The sequence below is a fragment of the Pelodiscus sinensis genome, chromosome 26 (genome assembly GCF_052426305.1).
Source record: "Pelodiscus sinensis isolate ZL-2025 chromosome 26, ASM5242630v1, whole genome shotgun sequence".
Taxonomy (NCBI): domain Eukaryota; kingdom Metazoa; phylum Chordata; order Testudines; family Trionychidae; genus Pelodiscus; species Pelodiscus sinensis.
Window position 1 is genome coordinate 14,921,625 of NC_143077.1, and position 10,476 is coordinate 14,932,100.

The window sequence follows — 10,476 nt, forward strand, 5'->3', positions numbered from 1 at the left end:
TACCAGAAGAAGGTAAATGTTTGGCAGGCCTTCTCCTCCTGGAAGGGAAGCTATTCACGAGCAGCCGTGTGCAAAGGCTCAAAGCTGCCATTTGTTTTGCTTGGACTTTGAGTGGTTCTGCTGTGAAAAGTGACTCAGCAAGAGTAACACTGGAGTAACTCTAGGGTTCCATGTGCTGCCCCTCATCTACAGGCCCCGACCCCACAGCTTCCACTGGCCGTAGTTCTCCATTATTGATCAATGGAAGCTGCAGGAGCGGTGTCCACAGGCAAGGACAGAGTGAAGTTCTCCATGATTCTGGTTCCCAGATTCCTCAGCTAATTTTTCTCAACTGCTCTTCACCTACTGCTTTTGGTGCAGGCTCACCCTGGTGTCTGATGCTTTGGGTTGCCAGATGGTTGAAACAAAAATACTGAACACCAGCCCCCACCAAAAAAAAAAAAAAAAAAAAACCACTGGGAAAAAATTCTGTTGAAGGAAAAAAAAGGGGAGGGGACCTAAGTTGTTGAGCCAAAAAAAAAAAAAAAAAAAGGACTCCAAGACTTATTAAGCAAAAATAAAAAAAAATTAAAATAAAACAGCATGTCCCTTTTAAGAGTGAATACAGGGATAGGAAAAGGGGAATGGTTGAGCACTAAGACCCAGGGGAGTCATTGCTTCCCCTTGGTCTTTTTGCCGGCAGCCATTTTGTGCCAGCAGCCTTGCGGAACCAGGTAAACATGGGGTCTGGAGTCAGGGGTCTGGGAGTGTTGAGGGCCGGGGGGAGGAGGCCGGGTGCTGAGTGTTTGTAGGGTTGCCAGGTGCCCAGCATTTTCGCCTCCTGGCCAGGGAAAAAAATCAGAAAATACCGGACATCTTAGGTATCCGATATTTTCTGAATTTTTTTTACCAGAGGTGAATACCAGACACCTGGCTACCCTACTGACGCTCATGCTGGGTTCTCTCATCCCAGGGACTGCCTGGGACTGCCTCTCTCAACTCTGCGGCTGAGATGAACGAGCAGTCCCATGGCACCTTAGAAACTAATAGATATATCTGATCATTGGCTTTTGTGATAAACCCCTCTTCATCAGATGCGTTGGAGTGGAAATTACATCAATCCATAAGAACATAAGAACGACCAGACTGGGTCAGACCAACAGTCCATCCAGCCCAGTATCCTGTCTGCCGACAGTGGCCAATACCAGATGCCCCAGAGGGAGGGAACACAACAGGTACTCATCACGTGATCTCTCTACTGTCACTCATTTCCAGACAGAGGCTAGGGACACCATTCCTACACATCCTGGCTAATCCAGATGTGTGGCTGTTGGCAAGTATTTGCTTAAAGAAATACCAAGGTTGCTGATGTATTTGCTTAAGGAAATTGTTGGAATCCCTATGGAATTCTTTTACCCCACTATCAGCCTGGGCCAGTCCACACTTCCTTGACACTACAGTACAAATAAATGATGGTCACATAAACACTACCCTATGCCAGAAACTTACTGGCTGCTATTCTTACCTACATGCCTCTAGCTTCCATTCAGGACACATCACAGGCCATGGGAGATAGGCCAGTCCTCGCCTACAGACATCCCCCTAATGTGAAGCAAATACCAGCAGCCATGCACCACGCCACAGATACACTCACCCAGGACAAATCCAGGGGCCAACTCTGTCCCACATATCTACACAAACAACACCAGCACATGACCTAACCACATCAGCCATCACATCAGAGGCTCAGACAACTACATATCCACTAATGTGATATATGTCATCAAGTGCCAGCAATGCCCCTCTGCCACATGTATTGTCCAAACCGGACAGTCTCTGTGACGAAGGATAAATGGACATAAATCAGGAACCTGTAGGGGAACATTTTAACCTCCCCGAGCATTCAATAATGGATTTAAATGTAGCCATTCTTCTAAAAAGGAATTTTATCACCCAGGCTATGTCTAGACTGCCGGGTTTTTTTCTTTCTAAAAAACTCTGTTTCGGAAAAAAGCGGTGGCCATGTTTATGCTAATGAGGCACAGGATATTTAAATCCCTGCTTCATTAGCCATTTTGATGTGCTTGATTTGCATCTCTCTGTGGACAGAGAGGTGTAGTCTAGACACACCCCCAGTTACAGAGGGAGACAGTTGAACTGGAATTCATTTAAAAGTTCGACACTCTCAACTTGGGCTTGAATAATTATATTAACCGGTTAACACACTACAAAGGCAATTTTCCCCACCTTTGATATTCACATTTACACGTCAAAAGCTATGAATGGGACACATCCAGTCTGACTCAATTAACTTCATTAATGCTGGTCCTACAACTGACACAACTTCTTTTGCTGTTATTTATATTCTGGATTCTATAATTTCCACTCCAACTCATCTGACTAACATTGCTACCCCCCGAGACCTTTTACTAACTGAGAAGGAAACTTCTGAATCCTTTGAAGTAAAGATTCTGAAACTGGGTTAGCTGTTCTGTTATTGAGAGAGGAGCCAGCATAGAATCCAGTTCATGCTGTTTTAGCCACTGTGACGGGGCGCGCCGCCCCCGCACCCCATCCGGCGGCTCGCCCCACACTCAGCCCGCGGTCGCGCTGTCCCTCCTGGGCGCCACCCAGGAGGCGCGGCGGTACTGCGGGGCCTGCTCCCTTGCCGCGGCCCGGATAGCAGGAGGCGCGGCGGAGACGGGGCTTCGCCCGGGCAGTGACGTAGGGCGGGGGCGGGGCCTCGGCGGCGTGACGGCTGACGTCACCGGGCACCGACGCACGGCGAGGGCGGAGCCTGATGACGTGGCGCGTTGCGTCGCCCCGGCTGGACGCCGGCGGGAAATTCAAAAGGAGGAGGGAGCAGAGAGAAAGGGGGAGGACGGAGGAGCAAGGAGGAGGAAGGAAGGAGACATAGAGCTAACGGAGGAGGAAGGAACAGAGAAGGAGGAAGGAGCGGAGAGGGAGGAGGAGGAAAGATTAGAGGAGGAGGAGAGAACAACGGAGGAAGGAGGCACGGAACACAGGAAGGAGGGAAGTGGGGTAGCACCAGGGGTAAGGGGGACTACGTAGAAGGTGGGGGAAAACAGAGACAGCGGGGAGCCGGACGGGCGCAACCCGTTACAGCCACGTAGGGAAGACAGGCGGCCCCCCCCCCCTCTGTACAAAGGTGGGATTAAGATAGTTCATATGAGAAGTGCTACTTTACGGGTATCTACACTGCCACTTGATCAACAAAACTTTTGTTGTTCACGGCTGCTTAACCCCTTCCCCCCTTGAACCACAACGTTTCAGTGTGGCAAGTGAAAGTGCGAATGCTGCTTTGTCAGAGCAAAGCAAAGCAAAACCTGCTCAGTACGGAGGGAGTGGAAGTATTTTTATCGGCAAAAGCGCCGACAGACAACATTCATGCAAGCTGACTTTTAGCAACAATTCTGTCGACAACCTTGCCTCTAAAAGTGGCCTAGTTTAGGCATGCCTGATTCAGCATTGCCTGTTTTTAACATTGTGAACATTTTATTAGCAACATTCTCGCAAGATAAAAGGCGTATGGACCACTGACAGGCCTTCACCTTGACAATGTTTTTTCCCGAAGAGGGATTATTTTTGTTGTGTGCTGAAAGCATGCTCTGTTCTCCTAGCAGTAATTATGCTGGTAACACTTATATAATGGTGCCAATCCCCCGATCTCTGACAGGTAGGTAAGTATTATTATCTCTGAGTCATGGCGTGGCTGTAGCATGGTCAGCATCACATGGCAAGTTTGTTTCAGAGCAGAGGTTAGAACTCAGCACCTGGCGCCATATACCACTGAGTAGACGGAGCTGCCTTTTTATACTGTTCTCAATTATTGAGCAGTAACAAAAGTAGCTATGATTTGTAGTAGAGATGGCACAGATACAATGTGGCCAGAATGATTTGCAATCTAGCTGTGGATTCTTTCTTTATTGCAGGAGGAAAAGGAGAAGAGAGATGCATCGTGCCCTACCGCAGCCTCTCTTATTTCCACCACCTGCGTGTCCCGCAGAGTGCGATTTTGAGCAGTGGGTGTCAGACAGCAAAACTAAAGCACACCTGAAAGGTGCGATGGTCTCCGTGTCCAGCTAGACAGCTGTCGTTTTGTAACCACTCCTGGGCGCAGTGTGTCGATGCCACTTTCAGTTCATGAAATCCTTTGTGTAAAGACATAATCCTCTGTGACGTCAGAACCAGCTTCTTTGGAAACGACCAAGAAATCACCAAGCTACAGGTGGGAGAAAAGTGGGAGGAGCAGATGATGTGGTTAGCACTTCACTGGTGCCTTCCGTGCCAGGATCCCGAGGGGTTTTATAAGTAGTCACAAGAGGCTGAGAAAACAGAGGTTGAGAGGGGAAGTGGCTTGTTTATCTCACTCACTTTGTGACTGAACAAGGAATATGGAACCTAGCATCCGAATTTGAACTGGAAAAGGGGAGAGAGGAGTGCTGAAGTTGTTTGAGGCCACTTTTGAACTCCCTATATTCAGGATCTGTTAAGGGCCCAGTACAGGACCAGGAGTAAGCTGGAGCAGCCTCAGGGCTGCTCCTACGTAGGCCAGGTCTACAATGGGGAGAAAGTTGACTCTAGATACGCAAATCCAGCCATGCAAATAGGGTAGCTAGAGCTGACGTATCTTAAATCAAATTTCTGCAGCATCCCCATTGTGGGAGGTCGATGGAAGAAACTCTCCCTTCAACTTCCCTTACTCCTCATAGAATACCAGGATCGATGGGGGTCGCTGTCAATGGTTGATTTAGTGAGTCTTTTCTAGACCCACTGAATCAAACCCCGGAAGATTGATCTCTGGAGCGTCAGTATTGCGGTAAGGGTAGACCTGACCTTATTCTGCTTCCCTTGCCCCTCTGTGGGTGCCGGGAGGCAGAGAATGATGACGCCCTGTGCACCGAGGATAATGACACCCCTTATACTTGGGGATGAAAGCAGGCTGGAGTAGGTCCAACACTGGCCTGGGAGGCCCACTGCACTGGGCTTATCATAGGGCTCTTCCCACCCCCTTTACACTGTTAGAGCAACATAAAAGGGTCTTAGTGTAAAGGAGAATCATGCCCCGGGTCTCCGGACTCCCAGACTTTCATCGCTAGTGCCCACTTCCTCTCTGTGCGCTGTGCAAAAACACAAAGTCCTGCTTTTACACGGCACCTAGGAATAACAAGAAAAGAATGGATAAGGAGCATGGAACATACGATAATGTGCAAGATAAACCATTTCTAATCTAAATACCACATTTTGCATAAGGCAATAGTGTAGGCAGCTGCCCAAAATATTAAATCAGTCGAGATAATGTTGAGAATTTACCCTAATGAGCTATGGCTGCTGTAGCTTCATGGAACAGTACAGAGAGAGGTTTTGATGGCTGATTATTATTGTCCATAGCAGTTTTATTTCAGGTTTGCTATGCTAGTTATAAATGACATGGTTGGGTTAATTGACTTTGCAGCCCACTGAGATGCAAAGAAAGACCGAGTATTTATACCGCAATGTGACTTTTGTTGGGACAAATACCCAGTTTTGGAAAAAAAAAAAAAAAAAAAAAAAAAAAACACCCTTCCAACCCCATGAGAGACTTTTGTCTTTTCCCCTCCCTTTATTGTCGACAAAGATCCACTGTGGACTCTGCTGTTTGTTTTGTTGTGCGTACCAGCTTTCACCAGTATCCCACAATGCCAGTCCTGATGGCTGTGCTCAGTGTTTTATGATTTCTGCTGCCCTGTAGGCATGTGCCCCTCCCCTCACAACTCTGGGAAGTATCTGACAGCTGAGTGAGCTGCTCCATTTGGGGAACAAAGCAAATCATTGGAGTGCTCCTGTTCTGCCCTGCTAGGAACACAGGGGCAGGCAGATGGCTGCTGCTGCAGGGGGAGGGTGGGAGAGACGGTTGTGCTGCTTTGACATTCGTCAGCACAGAGAGCTCACGGAGCTAGAAGGGAATCCCAAGAAGTGCAGGGATCAGCTCAGCCTTCCCACAACACTGTGCTGTGGGATGCTTATCCACATTGCCTTGCTCGATCTGGCAACAGGGTTCTAGAAACATGGCCATGAAATGTCGACAGCTGGAGGCAGAAATAGGGATGTTAAATTGCGTTTAATCAGCTAATTGAGTAGTCGATGGAATTTCCATTGATTCGTTGATACTGGGGGGAAACTGCAGAGACGCAGCTGGGGGACCAAGCACGAGCCAGGAATCAGGTGTCTGTAATGGAAATGCGGAAGACGGTTTGAGGTCGAGGAAATTAGGTGGTGTACTACAATTGTTCCTTTTGTGCCTGCATTTTCTTACAGGCCTGAATGCTCTAGGCAGCCATTTGTGCTTTTTGCTTCTTTTGTTATTCTCAAAGAGTTAGCTGTTTGCTCAAGATGTTACAGTGTAGGAATGCACTGTTGACTTTCAACAAGTTCTAGGACTGGTCCCAAGGCCAGCCACCTGACATGGGAGTGTAGGAGTGCTTGGGAAGATCACATAGCTATCTTTGCTGAATGTTTTCCACCTGATAATGCTAATTATTTGGCCTGGGAAAATATGCAAAATATCAACAAACTAATTATTGGATCTAGGAAAATATGCAATGTATCAATGATCTTGTTAGGTTCTCAAAACAACTGGTGTGATTACTGTAGATCCAACAGCATATAAAGTCCGGGAATACTCCTGACATTGGAACCTCGGCGTAGACCGAAGCCACAAGAGGTTCTACGTACTGGCCACTGGGGTCTGTCCGCTGTCCTTCAGGGGGTTTCCGACAGCAGAAGGGACGTATGCATTGCATTTTATTCGGAGGCTTGCTTAGGCTTAATAAGCAATGTACTTTCTTAGTAAGCATTGCATTTTACTTTAAGATAGGCTTAGGCTTAATAAGCATTGTATCCTATCCTAAGATTTTCTTCTGAGATTTGTTTAGGCTTAATAAGTATTGTTTTTTATTCTAGAGTTGCTTAACAAGCATTGTACTTTATTCTAATATTAAGCATTGTATTTTACCTTAATATTTGCCTAGTAAAGTTTTTAAGCCTTCACCCAATTTGTGTGCTTATTGCCTCCGAATCCATTAAGGGAAGAACCACTGCCTCTTTGCAATACACTGTCCCAGCTTGTGCACAGTCCCAGGCTTGCATTCAGTCCCTCCCCACCTCGCCTCTGCTTTTTAAATGTATTAAGAGCTTGATGGCTCTTAATACATTTAAAAAGCAGAGGCTCAGCATCTGGGACCAGGCACAAGCTGGGAATCAGCTGATTCCCAGCTCACACAGTCCCTCCGCTACGCCTCTGCCTCCCCTGCCCCTCCGTGGAGATGGTGCTGGGGGGAACTGGCTTTTAAGCCGGCTCCCCCCAGAACCGGCTCCTGCCCCCCCTTGCTGCCTCTCTCTGATATTTGAGTGACTACTCGATGCTTATCAGGTAGTCAGTTAGTCAGTCGCTTACATCCATAGTTTGGTGGGTTTTCACTTTTGGCAATTTTTTGCATGTCGATAGCACTTTTGTCACCAAACCTTCTATGGAAGCAGGACTAAGGGAAAGGGGATTTGGGTGGCCATTTCAGGGTTTGTCAGTAGCAGAGCAGGAGTCTGGGTCACTCTGACTCCTGCTAACGCGAGAGCCAAAAGAGACGCTGTGTTCGCCTTTGTCTCTCCCATATTGATAAGAGTGGAATGCTTACCTCAGTGAGAGCCTTGAGATAAGACAGTGTCCGATGGGAACTGAGTGGGCAGGGAAGTAATTGTTTAATGTTATATGTAATAGAAAGGTATATATATTGGCTTTTAATTGTTTTGTATTTGAAGATCCGCTTATGGATGTCTTCCCTTGCAATATTGCTCGGTTAAACTGCCTCTGGCTACTTGTTGCCTAAACACAACGCAGAGTGAAGGCTCATTTTCTTCCACAATTTGGTGCCGTGACTCGGATGGCAACGCCCGGGTAAGGGCAGCGGCAGCTGCTGCGGGCCGTCTCCCCTGCTAACCCCAAAGGCGCCTTGCGAGAGGTAAGAGACCTTTTGAAATCTCTGAGGGGGTCAGAGGGAGGACTGCCCGTGGAGCTGTCTGCCTCATTGGGCTCACGCCATCCGAACTTCTTGAATCTGCAACAAGGTCAGACGCAAATCGGTTAAACTGCCTCTGGCTACTTGTTGCTTAAACACAACGCAGAGTGAAGGCTCGTTTTCTTCCACACTTCCCAGTGTAGACACAGCCCAAGCTGATGGAAGCATTTTTCTATTGACCTAGCCATGTCTACACCAGGGCTTAGGTTGACATAGTTAAAGCACTTGGAGTGGGGGGGAGGGGGAAGGGAGCATTTTTCAGACCTAAGAGTGCTGTAGCTATATCGACCTCAGTTTTCAGTGCAGACCAGGTCTGAGACTGCTCTCCTTTGTCATGTACATATGCTGAGTTCAGGTTCCAGCCTTGCTTTCCTATCCCCCTCATCTCCTGGTGGGTGGCAGGGCCCTGCTTTGCCATACAGGACTAAGGAAACCAACTGGGGATATGGTAGAGGTCTATAAAATCTTGACTGGTGTGGAAAAAGTGAATAAGGAAATGTTATTTAGTTATTACTACAAAATAAGAACTAGCGGTCACCAAATGAAATTAATAAGTGGCTGGTTTAAAACAAAGAAAAGGAAGTTTTCCTTCACTCAGCGTACAGTCAACCTGTGGAACTCCTTGCCAGAGGAGGTTGTGAAGACTAGGACTTTAACAGGATTCAAAAAAGAGCTAGACTGATTCATGGAGGTTAGGTCCATCAATGGTTATTAGCCAGGATGGGTTGGAATGGTGTCCCTGGCCTCTGTTTGTCTGGAAATGGATGACAGGGGAGGGATCATATGAGAATTCCCTGTGGTGTTCCCTCCCTCTGGGGTGTCTGGAATTGGCCATGTCAGCAGACAGGATACTGGGCTAGATGGACCTTTGGTCTGACCCAGTCTGGCTGTTCTTATGTTCTTAACTGTTCCGGATTGTCAAGGCTGTCCTTTTATATGACCCCTCCCCTGTTGGCATAGGGACCCCAGGGCTAGTATTTCATCAGGAATCACATGAAAGATCAGACACTGTGATACAGGTGAGTGCTCTTCCCCCATCTGGTGACTCAAAGAAAACCTGTGTGGGAAGCTGCTCCCTTTCATTTCCCTGAAGGGCAAGTAGCCACCCTATCAGAGCACTTGGCTTCAGGGCCTGCTGTCTTGTAGCTTTTACTCTGAGGCAACCAGAGGTCCTGTTTTTAAAGGGACAGTTCCCTATTTAAGCCCTCCTTCAGGTGTCCCTACTTAAAAAAAAAAAAAAAGAAAAAAGGGCAAATGGTCCTTGTATTTTCTTTCCTTCCCCTCCCATCAGTAGTGGTGGGTCCTGCTGCTATCTGGATCCTTGCTCACCAACCCCCACCCACCAACGATGAGTGTGGGGGAGGAGTCCAGGGGCTGCTGCTGGGAGTGAGCATGCAAGGCTGGAGGTCAGGCAAAGCTGTAGTGTGTGGGGCTGGCTGGTCCCTCTGCTGTGTGCCAGCTCTTGGCCATAGGGTTGCCAGATGGTTTAACCAAAAATACTGAAACCCCTCCCCCCAAAAAAAAAAAATTCTGTTGAGGGGGGGAAAAAAAGGGAGGAGAGGAGACCAAAGTTGTTGAACCAAAAAAAAAAAAAAAAAAGACTCAGAGTTATTAAGCAAATAAAATAAAATAAACCTGCCTGGCCCCTTTCAGTGCATGCAGAGTCAGACTAGGAATAGGATCAGGGGAGTGGTTGAGCACTAAGACCCAGGGAAGGCATTGCTTCCCCTTGGTCTTTAGGCTTTTTGCTGGTGGCCGTTTGTTTTCTTGATCAAGCCAGAATACAGCTTCCCTGTGGAACTAGGTAAGCAGGGGATCCGGGGGCAGGGGTTTGGGGGCTGGGCCTGGTTGCCAAGTGTGTCGTAGGGTTGCCAGGTGTCCGGTATTTTCGCCTCCTGGCAGGGAAAAAAAACAGAAAAATACCAGACATTTTAGATGTCCAGTATTTTCTGATTTTTTTTTTTACCAGACAGGAGGCGAAAATACCGGACTGTCCAGGTCAATACTGGACACCTGGCAACCCTACTCGACCAGCTATCTCTTCCCCTTCTCGCCCCGTTTCCAGCCAGCACTGGCTGCTTCCTGCCGTGGCCGGTTACTGTGTCACCTTTACATGCTCCCCCTCTCACTGTCCTTCCCCTGCCCCACTGCTCCTTCACTTCCCACCCCCGCCGCTCGCGCACCCTGCTCCCTCCACTGGCCGTAGAACCAGCCCTTGATCAGATCAGGCAGCTCACAACGGCCTGGCTGGCAGGCTTCTTTCATCCCCCACGGCCTCGGGCTGGGCTGGCCCCCAGGGGAAGCTCAAAACCCTCTGGACCAGGGGTGAGCCAAGTGCAGCCCAGCCCTGTATGTGCCAAAGCCAAAGCCCCATACCGTGTTGTTCCAGGGAAGCGTTTTCGACTCTCAGCAAATCTCTGGAGTG

At 48.3% G+C, this 10,476-nt stretch overlaps 1 long non-coding RNA gene across 6 annotated transcripts in view; it reads left to right on the forward strand.

Moving 5' to 3' along the window:
- Positions 1 to 8,224, forward strand: part of LOC106732426 (uncharacterized) — a 35,995-nt gene extending 27,771 nt beyond the window's left edge. For 3 of the 6 annotated variants that reach the window (XR_012897650.2, XR_016347877.1, XR_016347875.1), the window contains one exon: positions 3,933 to 7,759. This is a non-coding gene — a long non-coding RNA (uncharacterized LOC106732426). Of the gene's footprint in view, positions 1 to 3,932; positions 7,760 to 7,794 lie in introns of those variants that run through there. The other 3 variants (XR_016347879.1, XR_016347878.1, XR_016347876.1) reach the window with 3 other exon arrangements.
- Positions 8,225 to 10,476: the final 2,252 nt, after the last annotated feature.